A 26,754-nucleotide genomic window follows, 5' to 3' on the forward strand; every position below is an offset into this window, starting at 1 on the left:
TTTTGCCTGCGATATCGAGTTCGCGAATCTTCAGGCGCTCTATACTGCGAAAGGAAACATGGGCTACACAGATGCTACAATCGTTCACCGCATCATGTGTAAAATATTCCGGCTCGCTACCATGAGTAACGACGCGTTTTCGATATCAATGAATAAGGAACCCATCGTATGGCAAATCAAATGCAGAAAGTGATGATGGATAGGTTACACGCTTAGAAAACCACCAGAATACGATTATGGTACTGGACCACTCGATTATGGTACTCGGCCAAAGAATACTTGGAGAAAGTCGTTGTTGCGCGAGCTAGCAGATGCCGACAGCCGACATAGAACGGCGCGAAAACAACAACCCAGAGCCGTGTAGGATGGAAAAGTCTTGTCGAGTACCTATGCCCTCGAGCGGAGTGACCAAGGAAACAAAAAATAAAAAAAAATACTTTAGAACCTCACTTTGGACTAAAAGTATCGCTAACCAAAAACAGCGCTTTGAAGGAAAATATTTGCTGTCATCTCGTTACTTGTCTCGCAATAAAATTATGCGCTGCATATTTTAATCACACCTCGCAAATATGTGTGTATGTGTGTCTGTTGCTATGTGTGCATGCGCATACCATGCATGCAGATAGTGTGTTCGCGTATTTGGCCATAGCCTATGCCTGCCCCCATTACATTTTGACAACAAATCATTCAAATAATTTTCTTACATTATTTATTAAGGCGAACCACTTAAAATTCTCTAAGTAGTCAGTCTATCACGCCCAAAGACGCTGAAAAGCGAAAATTACAACAATGATTTATTTAGACTTCTTTTTTTTGTTTGTAGTGTTTTTGCATTACATATGCAACTACTCGTGCCGTGCACTCACATCTGTATATATACTATATGTGGATATCTACGTATAAGTATTTGATTTAGTGCGCTGCCGAGCAAAGGTCGGAATTCCCCCCAGCAGACACCACAGACTATTTGACAACACATACATAACTAACTATAAACATACATAGATGCATATGTGCAAACACATCCCGTGGTTTGACCAGCTGATTGACTGGCTGATTGTCTGACTGCTAGCCGGGGGAGGTGCGCTGGTTGGCAAGTTGCGCAGATCATGCTTCAGCTCTATAGCTCTATAGCTAAATAATAGTACGAATATCCGCGCGTATGAGTATTTCTGTGTGTACTTGAGTATCTACGTACTTACATAGTTGGCTAGTTGTGAACATTTTTTTATTTTTATTTTGCCTGCGAGCGCACTAAATAAATATCTGATCTATTGCATACTTGCAACACTAAAATAAATATATGGTAAAATATATATATAATATATGTACGTACAGAGGCGCTCACAATAATAATATTGTAAGCTTTTGACCATGTTATTATTTTTATTAAATTTTTTTTTTAATTTTTGTTTTTTATAAAAATATAGTTCATTTAATTTGCCTCGATTTTTGATAATTTTTTTTTTTTTTACATACATATATATAAATTTCGAGCAATCATTTTATGATCGAAGATGCTAACACTATCAACAAAAAAACAATGCGAATTCTAGGTCACTTTAAACTGGCATAAACCAAAATTGGATGGATTTTAAAACTGTATACCAAGAATTTTTGTAAAAATTTGATTAAAGAATTCCAAATTTTTACGATAATATAATATATAGAACTTTTAAAACTTATGTACAAACTTTGAAACTTTGAGTTATATACAATAGTATTCGTTGTTTTGATTTATCTTTTTATAAAAACAGCAGAAAACAAAAAAAAAAAAACTTTTCACAATGCTGCATTCTTGCTGTTGTGAGCCCCTCTGATACACTAGCGGATTGCTTTAGGGTGACTGTGAGTGGAATATTTTTTACATTTTGCTCTTATGTATAATTCAAAAAAAGATATTTCTCAAAATCCAGAATATATCTTCCTTTTTTTATTTTTTTTGAAAAACTACTTTTGAAATTTAAATATTTTTTCAGCAAATTTTTATAATAGTTCTGTTGCCATCAGCAATTACTATCTAAGTCGAAAATCTTGTTTTCGCGAGGGAGAATCAAATTTATTTTTATGAACTACTTAAACACATTTTAGAGAAGCATGGATCTCACGTAAGTATATAATTTTGTTAGTAGAATACGAACCCGAGCCGCATCGAATGGGGCGTGATAATCACGCACAACCCCATTCGGCTAAAGCGGCCACTCTGGGCATCAACCACCATCTGTGACCATTTGGAGGAGATATAAAACTATGGGTCCCTTCATTTGTGGGAAATCATACAGATACATACCGTAAATTAGAGAAGGAGCTCGTCCAAACACCGAACAAAACATATACGCGCCAATATAAATAGTAGATTACGATGTGCTTTTTGAAGTAGTCTGCCGCAACCAAGCATAGCTAATCTGCAAATCTCTCTACTTCCTCCTCACCTCGACGACTATAACAAAAGCCGATGGAGACGAAGTCAATCAAATTTCGATGTATATCCCTCAAGCTCTCAGTGCTCTCTTATTACACCGTCAAGATAGATGCGCAACATGAGTATTTTGTCATCGTCCTTTAGCTGGATTTCTCTGGTCACTTAACAAGTGAATTTCGGTGTAATTCATTTTTCCTTTCACTGATAGTCGCTCTTACTTTACAGAACTTATAAGAATATAATAGGATGCCAATAGTAGTATCCTGAAAATAGTAGTGTCCTCTAGCACTCTTAAGTTTAAAGAAGTATTATAGAGAAATTTCGAAGGCTGAAATCTAAGGGCTCTCTTAGCCGTAGTTGTATTCTCCAAACTGAGTTACAGTCAGGCATAGCCAGTCTGATGTTTTCATAGAAGTTCACTGGACGAAGTGTTAGAGAAGGTCTCCCAGTGACAAGCGTGGAATCTGCTTTTTTACACTTCAAATAGTTTGCTGTTAAGACCACCGGTAATCTGTGAAGCATGCAACTGCTCAATACATCAAGTGTACAATATATGACTTGATTCCCATCTTTATCCTATAGTCGTTGTACAGCTGAGTTGGTCGGGATTTTTGATTGCGGTTTCTGTCTAGAATTACTTCAAGGATACTTGCCTTGCAGAGTGCAATTTCCACTCCATTCAGAGAGGTTGGAGAGAAAGTAATTTGTATTTCTTCATTCGGTAGAAATAACTTCAATTTAAATTTCTCTACACTTATAAAGTGAAATCCTAAAATATAATGTATGTATATGTATATGTTCGCTAATAGGATAAGATGGGATAAATGGCTGCACACGCGAGGGAGCTCCACTTGCACAAAGAATCAAAATTCGTCCGTTGTGAAATCATACAGGAGGGTTTTGGGGGGAAACAGAAGGAAAGGGACTAAACAGGTGGAAAAAGAAAGAAGGGGCTTTGGATTACCAACGGTGGCTAATTACTTTTGTATTAACCATTTCAAGGTACTGATGAAATTCAGCAGATTTCTGATATTTAAATCCGCAATAGCCGCAGGCTTAGAACCCCGATGTCAAAATCTTTGCCCGACGAGAGCAGGTCAGCTGGGAAGAAGGTGCTGAGATCATTCCACCTTATCCTCCAGACAGCTTTTGCAGAAAGTATTTGAAGCAATCGCATGTCTCACAGCATGGACACCTAACGGACAATCTCCGCTAAGGATACATACAAAGTTCGAAATCTGCGGCTTTGTTAGCCTTAGATTATGTTCGCTAATAACTTTGCACAGAATGACCCAATTTACACGGGGTTTTTTTTTTGTATTTCAAAGCTCGTCTCTCCTGAAAGGTTTTAGTTTACATGAATTGCTTAAAACTACAAAAGAGGCGTGTCTATAAACCAAAATGTGTTGGAAAAATGAAAACGAATTTGGAACTTTCAACAAACTAAAAAGGGCTCAACCGATTGTTGTACTGTTTTTTTCTAAAAAATGCTAAAATGTCTACTAAAACCCTACATTTATCAAATTTATCAATTATTTGCAGCTTTTTGGAGCTTTTTAATTCCTCAGTACATCTTGCCAGCATGAGCGGGGTAGCTCGAACCGTCGTATGCTTTGATCCCCTTCATAGGTACCGCCCTGCTGTATGTATGCATATATGGATGTATGTTTGTAAATTTTCACTATGTGCAACAATTTGCTATGCAGTGCGAAGATTGATTGAGTGCCGAATGATTTCATTTTCACGTTCACGACTATTTGGGTCAATGTGATTTGGCAGTTGTGTGCTGTTCTGCTCAGTTATGTGCATACATACATACACAAGTACATTGGCTAATTTTCTATTTTGTGAATACTACAAGTACACCTACAACTTAGTACCACTTTGCAAATAAACTTTGCATGCCAGCCCACCTATACCATTCAAAACTAAATAAATACTAAGGTGTCTATCATTTTGTGAACTTTGTTCGAAAACTGGCAGTCGAAAGAATAACAATTTACTCATCATTACAAAAACGATCGTTCATCCATCCATCTGTCCACCCATTTATCCGCCCAACAGCATCTGTGTTGCACTTTGACAACAACAGCAATACGCTTAATTAACAGCTGCCTCACTATTTGTGTTATTGGCACAACAATTTGCTCATTTGCTCATTTGCTGACTTGCTCATTTGTCGATCTGTCCACCCAAGCAACCAGACACTAGCCAGCAGCCACCAACCAACCACCCATTCATGCAACCAAGCAACTAATCAAACGTTCATTAAGTTGTTGAGCGCTGCTAAGTGTAAATGAGTATGTCATTTTAAGGAATTTTCCAATGTCTATATGTATGTGTCTGTATTTGAGTAGTTGAATGAACATCTTCAAATTTATGCAGAGATCGCTTTCAATTTGATTAAAGATGCAATTCCGTTACAAAAGAAAAATAATATCCGCAGACGTTTAATCTATGAATCGTCCAGACGGCGTTGTGGAATTCCATGATCAAATCTCGATTTTCTAAAAAATAAAAATTACTTCTGAAATAGTTGTTGCTATAATCTTTCTATGCATAACAGTACTCTGGGGAAGTGAAATTAATGATAGGCAAATGAAAACGCAATTTTCAGGAGTTATGCTGAAACGAGATATTTCGTGTATGTTGAATCGGTAATGAAGGCGATGAAATTAAATAAATAAATTTGTTAGTAGCTCAAAGGAAAGATATTTATTGCAAATATTTTATTTTAAGCACTTGTGCCCTCTACTAATCACAATACCTGAACCAAAATCAGTTTCCTCAGAAAGCTTTGGAGATGTAGTCATCTGTCCAAAAGGTTGAGACATCTCGGCCAACTGCAGCTAGAATAATACGCACATGCGCTCAATCCAATTCAGCTCTATCTTGAGTTTAAAAAGGGAACTGCGTCTAGATGATCTACTGTGAAGAGTAGAGAGCACCAAACGCCATGAGGTTGACGAGCAAACCTCTAAGTAATCCAATCTAATCCAAGCATCGAACGGACATCAAGATATTCGTTCTTCTCTTCCCACTATGGCATGGAAGCAAGATGGAGTGGTGAGGGTAGGAGGTGGTCAGGGTATGCAAGAGTCGTTGGGCCATATCCCGAGCTCCTGCACATAGCTGCGCAGTCTGCAGTGACTAGTGACAATCCCAGCAATGTATGCTAAGAGAAGTTTTTAACTCAAAAGTAAATCTTAAAAAAATACTTCATTCTGTAACACAAAATAAGGCTCAAATTATTAATATTTCGCCAAATGGCTCTTGTTGGCAGATACTGTTGCGCACCTACGGAATGTAGAGTCCACCAAATTCCTACACCTCTCGACAGAGAATGACCTTCCTCACTTTTCTCATAGTTTTCCCAGAGCTTTTTGCCTACAGCTTCTTTGACATCTGTCCGAAGTTTGCAAATGGTCTTAAAGTCAGGTGACTGAGCCGGCTAATTCATGCCAATTTGAAACGAAGCAGTTTCTTGGCTTTTTAACCTTACCTTGAGCTTGAGCGCAGTCTTGTTGAAAAGCTCATGGCTTATTTTCAAATAGCGTTGGGTTGAGACATACATGCATCAACTTTTCTAAAACACCCATTTGATATACAATACTGCAAAAATTCCAATTTTACTCTTGTTAAGCTTTACTTAACTGACGCGGGCGCCAGTACGCGAGTGTCTCGACTATTTAAATATTTGATGCCCGGAAAAACTTTGTCTCGTGCTCGTTCCCCACCAGACCCATTCGCTCAAACAGATGATATTTCAAAGCAATACAAACAAATTTGTAGTTCAAGACCATTATTCGAAAAATGTTGGAAAAGTAAAAGGATTACTAAAGATAGCGAATTTCATTGCCTTTAATTTAATATACTTACATATCTTTTGTTTTAACAGATGTTCCAGGTATTAGAATTTTGTAAAAACTATCCATTTTACTTTAGCCAAAAACCATTATTTGACGATATCACGAAAAAATATGTAAATTTTTGAACGTAGCGAGCGAGTTTACATGGGAATTGGATGATCCGGTTCTTACGTAAAAAAAAATCATGTCATCATGTAAAAAATAACTCAGTCGAACAATTTTACACTTTGCCCGAAAGAACGATTAACTTATCAGAAATATGTTATGTAAAACGGCTTCAAATAAAATAACTATTTTCAGATTTCTATAGAAGAATTTAACGTTGAAATTTTCTTTAGTAGATTTTAACTCGTAACTTCTACTTAAAAGGGCACTTTTAACCCGTTCTCAAAACAGCTATAATGAAAGGTCGTTAAATTTTTCCACGGCATGTAAGCAGTCCTTTTTACAGAGGGTTGTCTAGGGTGAAAAACTCGTGCGGATTAAGTCAAGTGCATCATAGCCTAGACAGACGACGGTGTTAATCGGGCTTTACGACTTAATTTGGAATTATCTCAGGAGTTAAGTGCAATTAATACAGATTAATATCGAAGTACCTCCTGTCTTCAAACAAACAGTCGGCGCACTCGCGTATCGGCACCCACGTCACTGTTGACAGTTATAATTTTGAGGTTGTAAAAGACTTCGTGTATTTAGGAACCAGCATTAACACCGATAACAATGTCAGCCTTGAAATCCAACGTAGAATCTCTCTTGCCAACAAGTGCTACTTTGGACTAAGTAGGCAATTGAGCAGTAAAGTCCTCTCTCGACGAACAAAACTAACACTCTACAAGACTCTCATCATGCCCGTCCTAACGTATGGCGCAGAAGCTTGGACGATGACAACATCCGATGAAGCGACGCTTGGAGTGTTCGAGAGAAAGATTCTGCGTAAGATTTTTGGACCTTTGCACGTTGGCAATGGCGAATATCGTAGACGATGGAACGATGAGCTGTATGAGCTTTACGACGACATAGACATAGCGCAGCGAATAAAGATCCAGCGGCTTCGTTGGCTGGGTCATGTCGTCCGAATGGATACAAACGCTCCGGCTTTGAAAGTATTCGATGCGGTACCAGCTGGTGGTAGCAGAGGAAGAGGAAGGCCTCCTCTGCGTTGGAAAGATCAGGTGGAGAAGGACTTGGCTTCACTTGGTGTGTCCAATTGGCGCCGGTTAGCACGAGAGAGAAACGACTGGCGCGCTTTGTTAATCTCGGCCAAAATCGCGTAAGCGGTTATCGCGCCAATTAAGAAGAGAAGAATATCTCTTGTGAATGAAACATAGTTAAACTTGTAAAGAGAAAAACAAGAAAGACGGTGTAATTTTAGTTTGCACTAGTTCGTTCGAAATTATATTAATTGTTTTTAAGTTTCGAAGTAGTTTGAGAAATCGCAATTCAAGATTTCTTTAAATAAATAATTATTTCTTAGTATCAGGGCAACTAATACCCGTTTTTTTTGCCTGCGGTCCATCTTTTATTGACAAAGCTATCCAATAAACGAATCAGCTGTTTACTAATCCGCATAACAACCGTGTGTCACACTACAATTTTTATCAGAGTTAACTGGGCCGGTAGTCCCGATTAACGCCGCCGTCTGTCTAGGCTTTAAGAAAGCTTAGTTCAAGCTTAAGCTAACATATTTGGTATAGATACATTGCGAACACTTACACTTATGAGCATTAGAGCGGATCGCATTATATTTCAGCAATTTTCAGTTCTTCTGTACTGCGTCAGGGCTGTCGTGTGCTATTCTCAGAATTTTCATAGGATTGCATATCTTTTTCTCAAAATATTTGCTTGCAACCGGTCAACATTTCTTAGTTGAGTGTATTTCAGCCATGAAAGTGGTGAAGGCCACAACACACAAAAACGATGTACGCGCCAATTATATATACAAGGTAGCGCAAAATTAATCACCCTAGCGAAAGGTTTATAATTTTTGGCAAATGGCGTCGTACGTCAATCACATTTCACACTTGTGAACTAGACAGCTGCAGTATATAAACAGACAAGCCATGGAGTGCGTAAAGGTCCAGATAAAGATTTCCATCACTCAACATTTTAATTTTAGATTATTATTTTTTATTTTTAGACTTTTTTTGGATTATTAAATAAATAAATAAAAAAATCTTTTTTTTTTATTTAGTAAAAAGTTATTCAAAAACAAAATTTACTTTGTGCCACCTTGTATATGTAATTTATGGCAAAGTTGGATTTTTCAGGTTTTTTCTTTTGTGTATTAGAAAATGAGCCGAATTTTTTTTCGAGAAAAGAAAACACTATAAGACAGACTGGTCAGCAAAAATATTATTCCCTAGCAAATTTGATATTCTCCTCCTTCCTACACTTCCGAAATGGGCATAACAAGAAATCTATCATTTGTATGTAACTACTTACACTCACATAAATTCGCATATTATCTTCAACAGAAATCGTGTTCATATGCAATTTTAATCTATCACCCTTTTCGTCTTGCATTTAAATCTTCTAACCTCTGCCCACCTATTTTGAAGCGGCAAATCTGCTGCCCGGCATGTCTCATATTTCATGCGCCAAAAACAAAACCTCACACACAAAATCACTCCAAACGGCAGCGCATGTCTCGCTTTCTATGTGCATGCATATGTTTCATTGATTTATAAACACCGACTTTTACCCCCTCCCCTGCCAACTTAACGAGTAATGTGATCAAAATAAAAATACGATAATCATTAAGAAATCTGAAAAAAGTGTGGCATATGAAAACAAAGTCAACGGACTTGTTCAACAGCAGCAATTGTTCATAAAAATTCATAAAGCGTAAAATTTACTTCTCAACATTTTCTGATTATTTAAATTATAACGCGAACGCCCAGGCACAGACGGATGCACAGCCATAGCCGTAGCCACAGCCAGTCAGCCAGAAAATAGGCACCGTCATGCGAATGGCCAGTTGGTCGTCCGACTGGTAGCCAAAAAGCTAATCGAGGCAGTTGCGGTGGCAGCAGGCAGTAAGCCTGCCCAATCAGCCCGCCAGGCAGTCAGCATTTCGTTGCGATCGATTGTTTGGTTTTATGCGCGCGCTGGCCAAAAACAAAAAAGGCAGAAATCTCCAAAAAGCGAATATGATTAATGCTCGTCATTTCATCACTTGCCACTTTTGGTTGATTTACGCGCGCGCAGACATACTGGCAATTTGTGCATGCTTTTGTATGTTCATATGCTTATATGTGTGTATTCATGTATGTTTGTCACATATGCGCAGCATGCATTGCAAGTGCCCATTAGCCGACGACGACCAATTGACTTGGTATTGTGTTGATCGAACTTGACTGCTTGTACGCATCTGTGTAACCCTCTCCGCCGTGGCGTCTTTTTGTATTTTAAATGCATATAACCTGCTGGAAAATTCACGCAACTGGTATTTTTCTAGTTAATTTGGAACCATGGCTAGTTTGAGGACCTTCTGCTTTTTTTTCGCATAAGCAACTAGTGAGGTTGTAAAGTGTCCCTCATTGCATGGCTTCTTGGATAATTCTAAATTTGTGGGTATTAAATTCGAGGATGAAATTTAGTAAGCTCTGCATTCTTTTTCGATAGCTCCGAACCAGTGTTGAGCTCAACGAATTACATATCGTTCCCACGACGGTTTTACGTTACCGAAACGGCCCGAATTTATCTCCGGAAAAGGACTGTCACCCCAACAGCTTTCTCCGTACATGTTTGCGAGCTATTTATGCCGCTACTACAACAACAACGACGAGTTACATACAGCCTTGGCCGAAAGTATTGAGCACCCCATTAGTTACTGACTTTTTTTGGTCAGTGGTAAGAACATTAATATTTAGTAGGTCTACCCCTTGATATAGACATAAGATATATCACACTGCACACAAAAAAATGGGTATAAGTTTACACTGGAATTATAAAATTAATACATTTAAAGACTTCGTAAAAAATATTTCGAAAAAATATTAAGATTTACGGGAGTAGGACCGATTTGAAAATATCTTCAAAAATCAAGTTTTTATAAATAAAATTAGTTTTTAAAAATATTTTTTCTAAAAAATACTTCAATAATAGAAAAGCTTAATCTCAAAAAGTCTGCACGAAAATCTTTCAGTATTATTCCATATTAATAGTTGCCATTAGACTCCGTTGTCCTTTTTTGTAGGCTGTCGTTGCGGATCAATGATATGTGAATATTCCAGAATACATCCGATCCAGACTCTTAAAATTAATATTGGTTGAGTCATTTATCAAATCAAACCGGAAATATCAGCAAGACAAAATAACCTACAGAAGACCCCTTTAAGGCATCTATTAAAATATTAGTTGCATTTCACGATTGTTCTTTGTGCTTTATAATAAATTAAAAATCATTGTAAAGTATGGAACTGGGCCTTTATAGCATTTTTTAAAAGAAACCAGCCGATAGTTGAAGATAAACCAGGAGCTAACGCCACGTTCGGAATGTACGAGAAGGGATATTATCACCGTCACACTCCAGTCAGTCAAGTGCGAAGGGCTCCGAAGCAGGAGTGAGAGGAAAGTCAAACCGCAACACCCTGAAGGAGCGCTCTGAATATGGAGTGCAACGGAAGTAATCAAGAGCACTGCATCGGAGCCTTCAAAGCTCAAATTGTATCTCTTTGTTACCTCGTTGCTGCTTATTCTTTTTTGCATTCGCTGATTAATTATAAATAAATGCAATAATCCCAAAATTATCCGCCTATGTTATCTACAGATTATTTATGAAATCCGTTCTAAAAAATTTTATGTGAATAGAGGAGTCTTTGCCGGTTATCTGAGTGAGCTTTCTCACTATGTAGCTGCCATGAAAAACTGCCAATAAAAAAACGCGACATGAAATTGTAGGCCCTCCATTTATAGAAAAAATTAAGACGCACTGCATAAATTGGAAGAGGAGCTCAGCCAAACAACCAGCAAAAGATGTAAGCACCAATTATAGCATACTTTTTCACATATTTTAAATTAAGTGGGCTCTTTTTTCGGCGCATATACTCCTTTGAGACCCTTAGGGTATCCTAATTATGTGCGTTTTACAGATGCCGCTGGTTGGCTGGGACGTGTTGCAAAGTGGTTCATAACTAGTAAAAATCGTACTAGTTCTAAACCAGAAATTTATTTCACTAGTTCAGGGTTTCTTTGCAAGTTTAATTCGCTGTGGGATGTTAACTATTTGTAATTTTATGAATCTCATACAAAACGACGTTTATATATTATATATGCATTTGTACAAACAACAAATATGTCGCTGTCCACTGTTCATTTGCTCTTAATGGTTCGCTCCCTGCCAAGTCAATGGCTTTGACTCGGACCCCGTCTCCGTCTCCGACCCCGACTCTGACTCTGACTCTGACTCTGCTTGTGGTAGCTGAAGTTCGATCTGTTGTGAATCATCGAATTCATCGGTCAATTTATCGTGTAAGAACACACACATCCATACATACACACATGCACATGTATGCTTGCGTGTATGCGCATACGTAAGTAATGCATTAAGTGTTTATGGTGACGAGATATCAAATTACTTACTTACTTATGTACACTCCTTTTTTTGCGCAAAGTGGTGGATGGTGAATGAGTCTCTGATGCACTAAGTGCTTTTTCGTATGAAAAGCGTTTTATCCACTTAATCCCACCGAAGGACAGACAGTTTTTATAGCAGCTGATTCATGACTGAAAATCCAAAAAACGAAATATTATAATTATTAATGTGCTTTAAGATGTTGTGTATTATTTTGTTAAGACTATCGCTTTATAATAAATAATAAAATTCTTGTCACACAGGTTTTCGTGCAGATGAGGTGTGGCTTGCCAGATGGCAGGACGACACCTCAAAGCCTTTGCTCAGTTGAGTACCAACAACTGTATATGTAGAATTTGATGCGGTTTCACTGTATGCAAGTGCAATCGTCATTTAGACGAGTTTATCTTCCACTTTATGGTGTGTCTCTTGATGTTGTAGCAAGCTCTGTAGGTCCCCAGTGTGTTTCCTGCCAGAGAATATTGTTGTTATATTGTCCGCCCGTACGCTGCAAGGAATTCACCAGAGATGCTAATGGGCGCACTTTCTCCCGGAATCTTTGTATGATTCGGAAGAACGAACATCCCCAAAGTCATTTCGGGCGGTTATTGAATGATAGGAACTAGTTAGAATTGCAGAGAATTTTAAAGAAATAGAGAAATTAAACGGCAGATAAATTAGCTAAGAAAGGGGTAGCCTCCGAAAATCATACTGGGACAATCTTCCAGGTTTATCGCTTTGCGAAGCAATTATAAAAATATTTAATTAAATACACAAAATTTAAGGTTTGCTTGGAATGGAAAAAGAATAATTTTAGCATCATCACGGGAACTTTATGAAAGCATTGTAGATGGAATTATCATCTTACTAACCTGGGAAAATACTACAATACATTGGAATTTGCAGGTGGGGAGGAAGATGAAACCGCCAGCCTGATACATAAACGGGGTAATATCTGGTTAAACATATAATATTTTACCAAAGGCGGAAATTGAACTCAAACCGTTGAGTTCTTCTCCCTGCCAACCGATCAGCATATCCCCGCTTAGTTCAAGCGGAACATTCTCTACCCACATTCCACCAAGGGAAGAGTGGACTGGGTGCAAAACTTGAATACACCGCTGAATCTCCTAATAATAATAATAATAAGGAAGAAGTCACATCACGCTCAAAAGCTAAAGTTATTATTTCTTTCTTATAGTGTTAGGCAGCGAAAAAACGCATTTGGTTCAATGGGCCAAGCTAAAAGTGTGTATTGATAGGCGATCGTCAGTCCTCAGCAGTATGAAAGCTCAACTGGTATTAACTTCGGCTGCGGTGATATCTGACCTGAGACATAATTCCCATACCATTTGGAAGATGAGCTATTAAAGCTCGTTTCGATCCATGCTTAGAAGTAGGTCTTTGCAGCGCTTCGTACTGTTGTAAGTTTAACACACAAATGCGCTTAAAGTTTGGCGTTAAGCCAGCTCGATTGAAACGACTGAAACTCTATAAAATAATAATTAGGTCTTGCCTTACTTATGCTTCTGAAACTAAGGCGTCGCGTAAGGCGTATGAAGAAAAGCTTAAAATATTCGAGAGAAAAATCCTACGCTACTTCCTTGGTTGATTACGTCAACTATTAGTCCTGGATCCAGGGGTCATTTTGACCTCGTCATTTCATGCCGACTGATTTTAATACTGAAGGCAAACGCCATCCAATGGATGACGAAACCAACCGTCAGCTGGTCCAGTAGCGGTGGATATGTGCGTGGGATGCTGCGAAACGTGTAGAAAAAAAAATGTTTAACAACTCATTTAATACCGGCAAGAATATATCATTGCGTCCATACATTTCGCGGCGCGCGGAATTTTCAATGCCTCGGCTGACGGTCTTTCCACCGCTATAAACGCAGCTGACCATCTTTATTTTCATATATGTCCAAAATTATGTAAAAAAATTTCAATCGGTTTTTACTTTTTAATTTATTTTACAGTTCGCCTATTCAGCTGACGTATTTTCCCCCCTCTACGGTGCAGCTGACTATTTTTTTTTTATTCTACTAAATGCCAGCAATACATAAAAAAATTTCAGTCGATATTAAATTAGTTGGTAGACTTTTTTTTTCGACACGTTTCGTACCCTCCCACAATCACTCCCACCGCGGGTGCGTCAGCTGACGTTCACTTTCGTTATTCATGAAAGCTAAATCACAAGTATAGTTAAGAATTTAACGGTATAAAAACGCAGTCCAAAATCGACCCCTGGCGCCTGGACTATATCGCTTACTTTACGAGAATGAATGCCTAGCTGCGCTAAATCGCCGACTACATCACGCTTCAGCATCTTAAGGGGATAGAGGTAGTCAGAATTGGATTTTTTTTTGCACTTTCTTAAAGTATAATATTTTCTAAAAATATTGTGAGAAAATTTGAAGTGACAAAGACTTTTCCAGTTATTCAACAATTAACAAAGGGAGCTCGAGCGCTCCAGAGTGTTCGAGAGCAAGTAGCTAGCGTTTTTTTTTTTTAATTTTGTTGAAGTCAAGTCGAAACAAGATGTATTAATGCTATATTTTTATTTTTGTAAAATAAAGCAAATGATTAGCAAAAAAAATTTATGAAAATCATCATTTTTTCAGGCCTCTGACTACCCCTAACCCCTTAAGAGAGTTGGACATGTTTTGAGGTTAATTCAAACGAAATTACAAAAAATATTTACAATTGTAAGCCGTATGTGCCCCATAAAATGATCGCCCAATGAAAACCTGGATTAACACAGTTAATGACGACACCAAAATCTTTGAACTGAAAAACTGCAGAATGCCTGCCAAAAATCGAAATTCTTGGTCGAAGTTATTGAGAGAGCCAACCTTTAACCCGGAGCGTCATTTTATCGTTTTTATAACTTATAAATTAGAATAAAACGAACAATGAAAACATGACAGAGCTAGGAAGATGGTCCAGGATTAAAACCATTTGTCCAGGATTAAAACCATTTGTCAATCAAATCAAAAATGTAAACTCAACCTTTCTGAAGGAACTCCGTTGAGAGTTGATCTATTTTCTATAGTTTTTTGTTTTTCTTCTTATTTTCGCCATGATTGGCGATCCGGCCAGCAAAAGGCTTTTGAGTTCCAAGGAAAAATTCATTAAGTAGCAGTTTGCATGTCGTATACGGCACATAAATCCACTACTTTTTGAAAAGAAACTGCTTGGTCACACAGCGCAATAAATACATAGAAACTTACCAAACAAATAAGTCATTAAAAATCATTTATGAAATGACAAATTAAATAATTCAAAAAACCAATTTCGTGCTTAACAAATAATTATTTTATTACAAAGGCATTTTTTATTTATTATCTATGCATAAAATGAAATCATTAACTTCAAAAAAGTGCTCAAAAACACAAAAAAAGAAAGAAGAAAAAAAGAAAAAAGAAGCCGAGCGGCGCCAACGAAAAATGCCAAGTCACTGTACTCAATTCATTATTATTATTTTTTTTTTGGCTTGATTTTTTCGTTCATTCAAGTACAGCTGCGTGTAGCTAAATAAGAGATTTAATGTGAAACTATCCATCCATCCACCGCCTCCTTCAGGTGAACATTGATGTGAAACATAAACGTAAGTGCAGGCAACAACAACAACTCATGTAATAACAACAGCTATGGAAATCACAATAATACGAAACGAAAACACAAACAAACAAAAACATACATTCATCCATACACAGATGCAAGGCAGTAGTTCATACAGATGAGGAAAGACAGAATCGATCGACCTATGTGGTCCACCGGCATGACAACCTGAATGCGCCATGAACAAATCGACAGGCCAGCTACATACAAACATTCACACACATATTCATAAACACACACATGCGCATATAATTGTATGTTTGTACAAATCCAACAAAACGTCGATTACCACAAAAATTTAACTAGGAGTAGATATGTACATTTGTATGTATGTATGCTTGTATGTAAATAAGTAAGAAGCATTGAAACACACGGGAATTGACTGACAGTCAGCTGTATTGAGCGCATGAAGAAAAGAACGACGAGTGCACGAATGATTGAACAAATAAACGTTCGGATGCACATTCGACAGATTTTCAAAGACCACAAAGATGGCAAAAGCCGCAAAAAGAGCCAAAGGTAACCACCGACCAACACATCGAAGCGAAAACGAAGCTAAATCGAATAAACGGCAAAGTGATGACAAACGAAACAAATCAATTTTGTTATTGTAAGTTTGTACACTAACACACACACATACACACATACATGTCTATTCACAGTTCATACGGCTCAATTTTATCTGTAACCAACTTTTGTGCCAACAAATGGCAATGGATGCTAGAGATACGCAAAACATCATTGCTACATGGCGAACTCACACACATACACACACACACATACATGCATACATATGAATAGCATCAGTGCTCAGTATTGTATTTTATGCATATTCCTGGCGATACACACACACATATGTATGCGTATTGTGTGTATGTGCACTTTTATGCTTATAAGTGCGCGATATTGCGGTGAGCATTGTTTGTGGCAACGCTGATCTCGTCTCACTGACTTGTGTTTGTCATAATATTTACATACATAGATAAGCGCATTTGCGGCTTAAGTTGACAATCGATGACGTTGTTATTGTTATTTTTACTTGCATTACTTTTATTATTATTGTTGCGGCTGCGGTTGCCGATGTCTATGTTGACCCCGAAGTCGTTATGCTGCACAGTGGGCGATCTTCAAGTATGTTTTGAGTTTAAAAATTTATAGGAGCGCTCTGAATACTGATTTAGGAGAGAAAAGCTGAGCTTATGAATTATAATGAAAATAAATATTTTACGGTATATCAGCAGTATATCCTATTTGTGACATGCGTCTTGGTGTTGGAGGGACCTATTGTTTCAAGCCGACTCCGAACGGCAGATATTTTTCATGAGGAGCTTTTTCATGGCAGAAATACACTCGGAGATTTGCCAATACCTGCCGAGGGCAACCCCTTTTAGAGAAAACGTTTTCTTTATTTTGGTCTTTCACCGATATTCGAACCTACGTTCTCTCTCTGAATTCCGAATGGTAGTCACGCACCAACCCATTCGGTTACGGTGGCCGCTAGATGAATAGACGCAAAAATAATCATCCAATTTTGTTTTTGAATAACTTTTTAGTTAATAAAAAAATTGATGATTTTGAGTGATGGAAATCTTTCTTTTTGACTTTTACGTACTCCTTTCCTTGTCTGTTTGTTCACAAGTGTTTAGTTCACAAGTGTCAAATATGATTAACGTACGACACCATTTGAAAAATTTAAAAATCTTCCGATAGAGCGATTAATTCTGCGCCGCCTTGTATAAACAGGCATTAAAAACGCCTGGTGTTTAGTGTCATGAGGCATACCTTCACATTCCGAAAATATTATTCCAAACAATTACCAGAAATGTCACCAAGTTCTTCTTTTTCTTCTTCTTCTTATTCGTTTATTTAGGAAAATTCCGGTTTATAACAATATATTTGGATAACTTTTACTGTAGTTCAGTGAATTTGGATGTCCAGTATTCGTGACATCTCTTTGTTGGTCGCCAGAATGGTCTAATGTGGATTATTCTGCCGTTCATCGCCCTATTTTCTTTCGCTCGGCATTCTGCGAATATGATCTCTCCACCTCCCTTTCTCCTTCCTCCTATCCACCGGCTCACGTCTGTTACATCACAATTTTGTCTATCTTCGACAGTGCTAATATACCGCTGAGTTATGGAAGTGTCTGCTCTTGTTTCCGCCGCATACGTTAGAATCAGTAGGGTGCATGTCTTGTATTGTATAACACATGGACTGAAAAGTGATCGTACTATACTTATGTATATACAAACAAATGATGCACATACATATGAATATTTAAAGTTTTAGTACCTCAAATTAAAATTTTTATTTTCGAACTTATTTCAACGCACATTTCTGTCCCCGACTGACACACTGTGCTATGTGGACATTGCGGTTGTCGATTTGTGAAACGATGACGTAGAAAATATTATTGGTTACAGCACGTTGGCCATGTTTTCAGAAACACGACAGTAAAGTAGAAAAAATTAGGCTTAAACAACGACTTAAGCAGCGATTATGCATGCGCGCGCAACCAACAAATGGATGACAATGTGGTTGAATGGTTGCATGGAGTTATGAAATGACAGAAAAAGGTTTCACGTTAACGCTATTAACATACAGACATATGTACGAGTATGTATCAGTTTGTGTGCAAGAGCAATTGCGTCTATGACTCTAACTCTAACTCTAATGAAATTGTCAAAGGTCACTTTTGTTGCTGACGAATATCTATGTATGTATGTATGTGTGTGTGTGTATAAGCAATGTGGGATTAAGGTTAATTATTGTGTAAATACCCAATAAATATTCATAGGCAGAACAGCAAACTGTTAAAAGGTTAAGGGTTTTCCAATAAGGGCTTGTCGAGGTTGAAATGGAGTAAAAAGTAGAGCTAAAAAGTAATTGAAAGATCATTTACGGAATTGGTTGATTGCACATTACGTAGGACGCCAGCTGGATTTAAATCGAGAAGATCGTGTGTGGATCAAATAGCTAACGTCCGGCTCATTTCAGAGCAAATCGTCGAAATGCAAGAAACGCTGTACCTCGTTTTCGTCGACTTTAAAAGGGCTTTTGATCGATTCCAGCTTCAAAGTATCTGGAGCACATTCCGGCGTAAGGGAGTCTCAGATAAATTGGTAAACATAATATTGTCCCAATATTAAAATTTTCCATTCTGAGTGATGCACGACCGCACATTATCCAACCCCAATAAACCCATTGCTGAAGTGAAACAAGACTGCATTCTATCGCCGCTTTTGTCTGATCGTAATTGATGATGTGCTTGGCAATATTCAATATGGCAGAGGAATTTAGTGCAACCTAACCAGAATGAAAATCGCATCCAAAGAGTATCATGATTTAAGTACCTAGGACGTTGGCTCAGCGAATCATGGACAAATAAGTGGCAGAGAAATTTGCTGTTGGATTGAAGCAGCGAGGGAAGCTTTCTTCAATAACAAGAATGTTATTTCCAATAAAAGCTTGAACATGAAATTACGTCTTCGGTACCTTAAATATTACGTTTGGCCTGTGGAGGCATGGACACTAAAGGATACGAGTATGAACCAATTAGAGGCGTTTGAGATGTGGTGCTATCGGCGGTAGATGAAAATGTCGTAGATAGGCAAAGCTATTAAAAAAAAGTCTTACTTAACAAAACTTAGAAAGAACAGAAAACTTTTACTATCGATAAAGCGCAGCAAATCCGCATATTTTGGTCATATTATGCGTGGTCCTAAGTGTGAGTTGTTGCAACTGCTTGCCGAAGGTAAAATCGAAGGCAAACGAGAAATTGGAAGGAAGCAAATGTCTTGGGTACGTAACATAAGAGAGTGGGCAGGATTAAGGACTATTAAGCAGTTGATTGCAGCAGCACGAAGCAGAGGCAATCACCAACATTATATAATATCTAATATTTTATAGTTATGTTAAATGTAAAAAGTAAGAAATAATTATTTATTATATTTGAATTAAAATGAATGAACAATTTATTACTGTAATCGCTTGCGTTCTGTATTAAGAATTTGCAAATGAAGGAGAATCAGAATCGAACATCTAGCTGATCTCGATTTATATCGCAACAAAAGGGGCGCACGCAACGCGCGCTCAATGATGTAGGTACGCATGCAGAACGCTTTGGGTTACATATAAACGCTGGAAAGACCAAGTCTGTAGCCATTAACAGTTCTAGTCCTGACGCATTCACGTCGTATGGAGAACCCATTGAAGATGTCAATAAATCTACCTACTCAAGTGGTCAACTAACCCCTAACGGCGGCATTGCTGCTGGCCTTGAGTATAGAATAATTAAAGCCGGAGCATGATTTGCCTCACTCAAAGGTATATATCAGGTCAGTCCATAAGTCATAAGTTCGTGCGTACTTTACCCATAATTTCACTTTTGTACGATTTTTGCATACAAAAAACTATTCGCGGAAAATAATGGAACTACAGTAGATTCTGTTTTTATGCGGTATATACGTTCCGCAAGAAACAGCATAAAAAAAGCTACCAGTTCTATAGTAAAACTATAGATACGTTTCAAAAGTGCTAAGAACCGCATACATCTGAAATAATGTAATAAAACCGCATAAAAAAAAGGGTACTAGTCCCATATTATAGCTATAGATACGTTATATAGACCACATGAATCTGAAATAATTAATATAAATAAAATCGCATGAACAAAAAATTGTATTTTTGAAAATTATATCTTTATTTAAGAAACGTCAGAATCGAAAAAAAAATTTACATCGTCAGAAATATTGTAGAATCAGACGATACCCGCATGTTACGCATTCGTTTAGGATTTGGCTTAAAATCATTTCCGTCACTTGAGGAAATGTACACGTCTGATCTGGATAGTTATGCAGGCGGTGCCATACTTGTAGGGTTAGCATTTCTGATGTAATCTGTGATGAGTTTTTGCTTAGCTGGTTTAGAATCTTATTTATACAATTCCCGATAGGCCGACATGCATTTTTTAATTAAAAAAAAAACGGCATAAAAATAGAATCTACTGTATTTATATTTTCTTTGATACATTTATAGTGCATTCAACAAGTGATTGTAATCGCGGATAGAAGCACGTGTTGTTAAAAAATAAGAGGGAATCTTCGAACACGTACATATAAGAGGCATATTTTGTATTTTTTTTTATAAAAGTGGTAAAAATACAACAACTGCTGCTGCAGTAATAAACTGTGAGTGTAAGGACTGCGCAAAAGTGGTTTTCAAATTTCCGAAGTGGCAACTGCGACGTGGAGGATGCCCCGCGCACTGGTCGTCCTGTCCGGTCGTCTTTAACTCCGACGCCTTGCTCGAACTCGTGGAAGCTGAGCCAAATTTGACAGCCGATATGAACTCAAAGGTTAAATTCATCGCATGGATCAGTTCACAGGCACCTCGTTCAGTTGGGAAAGGTTTCAAAGCTGGGAAAATGGGTGCCGAATAGACTTTCCGTCGCCAACCTTCAGCAGAGAGTGAATGTGTGTTTTCAGCTACTGCAACGGCTTGAAAATGAAAGTTTTTTTAACCGTATCGTTACTGGTGATGAAAACTGGGTTCTTTGCAATAACTCTGTTCGCAAACGCCAATGGTTAGATAAAGATGAAACACCAGAACCGACCCCTGGAGATGGCCTTCACCCCAAGAAGATTCTCCTGTCTATTTGGTGGGATATGGCCGGTATTGTTTATTATGAACTTCTGGAACCAAACCAGACAATAACTGCTGATTATTATTCCCATCAGCTATCAAACCTGAAGGAGGCACTTAACAAAAATCAACCGACTTTAGTGAATAGACGCAAAGTTTTGTTTCACCACGACAACGCAAGACCTCATACCGCAAGGCAAGCTGAACGAGCTCGGATGGGAGCTAATGCCGCATCCATCATACTCTCCGGATATTGCACCTTGTGATTATCACCTTTTCCGTGGACTTCAATCCCATATGAGTAACAAGAACTACTCCTCAAAAGAAACTATAAAAAGGGATATCAAAGCTCCAAGGACAAAAAATGTTTTGAGCAGGGAATTAAAAATTTTCCTAAACGTTGGAAAGATATTGTAAATAATGAAGGAAAATATTATATATCATTGATTAATAAATACTTTAAACATCTTTTTTTATTAATTTTAAAACCAACTTAAAAAACGCAAGAACTTATGGACTGATTCCAAAAAGCTCACCACGAAAACAAAGCTAAGAATTTTTAACTCCAACGTAAAATCTGTACTTGTATATAGCTGTGAAACGTGGTCTGTGTCCATTCCAACAACAAAAAAGCTTCAGATCTTCATAAATCTCGGCCTTAGAACCTTCCTGCGCATATGGTGGCCCAATAACTGGGTGTCATATAATGAGCTTACCACCCGAGGTAAGCATGCAGGCCAAATATTTCCAATAGAACTTTCGAACAAATGTACTTGTATTTCATAACGCAGATGTAAAGTGCTTACGATTTCGTAAGACAGTTCATACAAAGAATCTGTAAAGTTTGGATATCTCCAAAACAAATTTGACGTAAATTTGTCATGAATACCAAGTTAATCTTTTTTTCGGTGTTGTACAGCTTAATTTGAAAAAATAAATCCACAAAAGAGAAGTATTTGTATATGAAATAATAGTAATTTTTTTTCTTCATCATCGGCCTCTATTCAACACGATCCAGCGCTAGAAATTTCCACTTTTTGACGCCTAATTTTTTCAAGTCCTCGGTGATGTTATGCAGCCAAGTTGTTTTTGGTATGCCACGAGATCTTTAGTATAAAGGGTTATAGCCCATGTGGATGATGTGACTTGCCCATCTGATGCGTTGTGACTTGCTAAATCATACAATATCTTCACCGTTGCAGAGACTTTGCAGCTTCTTGTTGTACCTGATTCTGCTAGTTCAGCAAAGTATTTGTAAATGATAACTTTGAAATTTTTGTAAATCCCTCTAAAATGATTTTAAATTAAAAATGAAGAGAAAACCTCTCAATGGTCGAAGAAAATTAGTGCAATGCGTCAAAGATTATTGCCCATGAGCAAATAAATGAAAATAAAATATCTGCACTAAATTAAAATTTGTATTTCTTCGTTCTTAATTGTATAAAAACTCTGCTTCCTTAAACCAGCATACGAGGTGTAGCTATGAAGTAACGAGGCTGACGCTATATGTGTATTGTACAGCGTGGGCCATATAGCGTTTGGTTTTCTAACCACCCATTTTTTGAGAATGGTAACAAAATGACATGTCAAATGTGTTCATAATTTACTTAATGGTTTGACATTTACGAAATGGGACGTTATACGCTTGAACAAAATTGGAAAATATTGACAACCTATATTATTTCCAAAGTGGTGAGTTTTCTTCTGCTTTTCTAATTTTCACATCGGTGGCTACGTCAATAAGCAAAATTGTCGGATTTGAGGCTCAGAAAATCCACACGTTACTGTAGAGAAGCAAATGCATCCACAACGAGTTACTATTTGGTGCGGTTTTTGGTCTGGCGGCATCACCGGGCCATTTTTTTCGAAAATGAGCGAGGAGCCGCGGTTACAGTAAATGGCGAGCGTTACCGTGACATGCTCAACGAGTTGTCTCCAAAATTTTTAGAGGATGACATGGACGATATTTGGTTTCAACAGGAGGGTGCAACTTGTCACACTGCCACCGTTTTTGAATTCCGATATCAATTGGCCACCTCGGAGCTGTGATTTAAGCCCGTTGAACTATTTTTTGTGGGGAGTCTTTAAGGACAAATGCCATGCGAACCATCCAGAGCCGATTGATGCTTTAAAACATGAAATCGAAGTTGCCATTCATGAAATTGGAGACAAACAATCGAAAATGTGCTTAAAAATTGGGTTGGATGAATGGCCTACTGTAAAGCCAGTCGTGGCAGTCATTTGAGCGATATTATTTTTCATTCATAAGTTTGAAAAAATATTGATTAGTTTTTTTTTATAGCCGATTCAAAAAGCAAATTACATGGCCCACCCTATATATAAATAATATAATTGGCGCTTACACTCTTTCTGGGTATTTGGCCGAGCTTTACCTCCTATTTGTGGGGTGCGCCTTGATGTTGTTCCACAAATGAAAGAGCCCACAGTTTTACGTCGCTCCAAACATCAGATGGTTTTTTATAACTAGCTTTTTCATGGCAGAAATACCTCCGAGTGAGGTTTGCCTTACCTACCGAAGGGCGATCGCTATTAAAAAAAGCTTCTTCTATCATTTTCTGTTTCATACCTAGGATTTTGAACCCATTAACTTCATTATACACCCCTTCCCTCCCTTATCTCTACTAGGCGCAAGCGAATCATTCATTGTTCGAAACTGGTAATCTTTGCTTTTACTGCAGATTTCACCTTAAGGAACAGATAGAGGTCGCACACCACAAGAACTGGAGTATAAAAGGGATCGCTTAACATTGAGATGCAAGATGCACTTATGGGCTTGCAACCGCGTGAGAGGTAGTAAGGAATGTTTCGGCACGCTTTACTGAGGGAGAGCCCATGACTTCTCTTTCAGAAATTCGGTAGTTTTTCCTTATTACTTCACGAGATTAAGCAATAGCGCGAAAGATGTAATTATGGCTAATAGTTTGGTCTTCAGAAACTCAGTAAAGATATGTATCGATGATGAATAGCGATCAAAAAATCAGCATTGCTTTGAATTTCTATTTACTTATTGAAGCTTTTCTGGCTCACTGGTGAGTTGGGTTCTACCAGTGTATGGATTAAAGCTTCCTTTCGGCATCCTAATAAGAAACCACGGTTCGTGACATATTTTACTATCCCTTTTAATAAGTTTGATTCATTTTTAGTGACATTCATTGTATCCGCACAAACATTTGACGTTCTTCGTCCACTTGAAACACGAGAATTTTAATCACAATTTTGGCAAGCATTGACATTTGCTGCGGTGAAACGAAAACAAAAAGCTGTAATGCGAACGAAGTCTACAGCCACACAAATTTGCCTACAGAAGCGAAAAGTATGCCGTTTGCCGTATGTCTAATTCCCTTCTAGCAGCGTTAGTCTGGTTATTAAATAGAACCACGTCCCATATTTTACTTCAGCTGTAGGTTAATAAATCAATTTTAAAATTTTCGGATTTTTAATATTCCCTTTGCATTTTTTCCAATTCATCACGTTTGTTAGCTGCCTTGCTTAATTTCCCCAATATTTTCAACCAAATATAAATGTGAAGGGATGCAGCTCAGTGAAAAAGCTATATAAATACTCACATGTATGTATGTATTAGAGATGTCCATTTTGGGATACCGAAATTTTTTAATTTCGAAAATCCTGCAAACAATCCATATCGCAGCATTGTTAAGTCAATTTTTTTTAAATCAGTTGGGATTAGTAAAATTTCCATCACATAAATCAGAAATTGAGAAGCTTGTTTTGCATCATCTAGCAACAACACCTTTTTTAATAAAACCGCTGAGTTTGTATATATTTGAATTTTTGAAAATTTAGAACGCGAAAAAATAGCCAAAAATGACAAGTGACAATTACTCGATACCTGTACTTTTTCGCACTGTACTTTTTTCCCCCTCAATGCTCAAGTGCATTAAACGACGAAAAACTTCATATTAGGAAAATATGATATAATGGTTGTTGCAACTCATATTGCAGGGCAAGATTGATGAAAGAAGAGGTATCGGGCATAAGCAGTTTTCTTGGTTGAGGAACGTAAGGCAGTGGGTCCCCTTTTGAAAGCAGCTAGAGACCGCGAAAACAAACAAAAATGTATTTAATTTTAAATTGTAGTTATAATCGCTTACATTCAATTACGAATAGCAGAATGATCGACGATATCGATACTTTTTTGCAATATTTGATATCAAGTAGGCCACTTAAATTTTGTATTTTTTGGTATAAGCTCTTTAACAGTGTCAATGATTAAATCACGATGTAAATATATCGGCGTTCGTCATATACCATGGAGCATTAGCTAATGACCGGAGTACCTCAGACTCTTGCAAGATAGGTATGTATTTAGGTTAGATTTGGACTCAATTTCCCAAAACTTCTATGGCATACAATAAATTTTAACAAAATCAAAAGCCTCTTAATTTTGGGGCAGATCCGGGATCCCAAAATTACAAAATTAAATCCCAGCATCAGTAAAATCCCGAAAATGTATGTATATCCCTAGAATGCACATTTGCACGTTCTTGCAATAAATAAAGTATAAAATCCATAATAATCACACTCATGCTTTGCAATATATGTAAAAATAAATAAATTTTTGCTCACATTTACCTACTATTTATTGCTATTTTTGTCAAGTATGAATAGTGCAGCAGCCAGCGAGTCGTCAATGCCATTATTAATTTTACTTACATTACAATTGGCTAAAAATAGCACAAAATGAAATCGAAACGGCCCAGTTACAATAGCAGCACAATTACAAATTTACGTACATGTATTTAATTATTTATAAGTTCTCGTAATTAGAATTGACACACGCGACTCAGCTATGCATTCGAAATTTATATTCAAAGTAAAAAGTGGCTGCATATTTGTAAATCTATTTAAAAACCGACGTATTCACACAACGTTAACCCGAATAGATCTACAAATATATGGGGCAGATATAATAAAGTTAGTTCCAATTAGAAATATTTTTCGCAAAACAAAAATTAAAAAAGGCTTAGCATGCAGAGCCATAAAAACAACGCAAATCATCTTTGCTAACTAAAATTTCGAACAGAACAAAAATGTTTAGTATGTATTTTTATAGCGAGAAATAATAATATAGAGCGGCGGAGCAATATTCGAGGAGTGATTGGTAAGTATACTTGCAGATTCTGCGCACAAAGATACATATATAAAAAGTATTTACTCACACAAGATCAAGCCGTACTACCCTTGGTATTTCCAATTAAGAATACCCACTAAGAATACCCGCAGTAACCCACTAATGATTTAGTCTCCATATGCATTCAGACTATACGAATCAAAATCTTTTTCAGAAAGTAGCAAAAATTTGTGCATAAAATAAAAACAATTCAATTATTATTGCTATTTATTCTGCTCCTTTCAATGTCTTCTCACATATTCAAATCTTCCAAATGCTTTTCATGGGCTCATTTTGAAATCACCTTCAGTTCGTCCTTCTACGAATTCTCCCTTATCGCCCCTATAATTGGACAGTTAGAGTAATAGAGAAACAAATTTCTGTGATATGCTTCAGAAAAATTAGATAAATTCGTCACTGAAACAAATAACATTTTGAAGAAATGTGGCAGCTGCAATGACGATCTGTT

General features: G+C 37.3%; 1 protein-coding gene across 4 annotated transcripts in view; it reads right to left on the reverse strand.

The window, feature by feature from the left end:
• Positions 1-26,754, reverse strand: part of LOC128867901 (BMP-binding endothelial regulator protein) — a 161,911-nt gene that overhangs the window by 67,871 nt on the left and 67,286 nt on the right. For 2 of the 4 annotated variants that reach the window (XM_054109504.1, XM_054109502.1), the window contains one exon: positions 11,875-12,018. The exons of 1 other annotated variant lie outside the window; for it this stretch is intronic. The gene's annotated coding sequence lies outside the window, so the exon portion shown is untranslated. The remainder of the gene's footprint in view (positions 1-11,874; positions 12,019-26,754) is intronic. One more of the 4 variants, XM_054109503.1, reaches the window with a different exon arrangement.

The sequence above is a fragment of the Anastrepha ludens genome, chromosome 6 (genome assembly GCF_028408465.1).
Source record: "Anastrepha ludens isolate Willacy chromosome 6, idAnaLude1.1, whole genome shotgun sequence".
Lineage (NCBI taxonomy): Eukaryota > Metazoa > Arthropoda > Insecta > Diptera > Tephritidae > Anastrepha > Anastrepha ludens.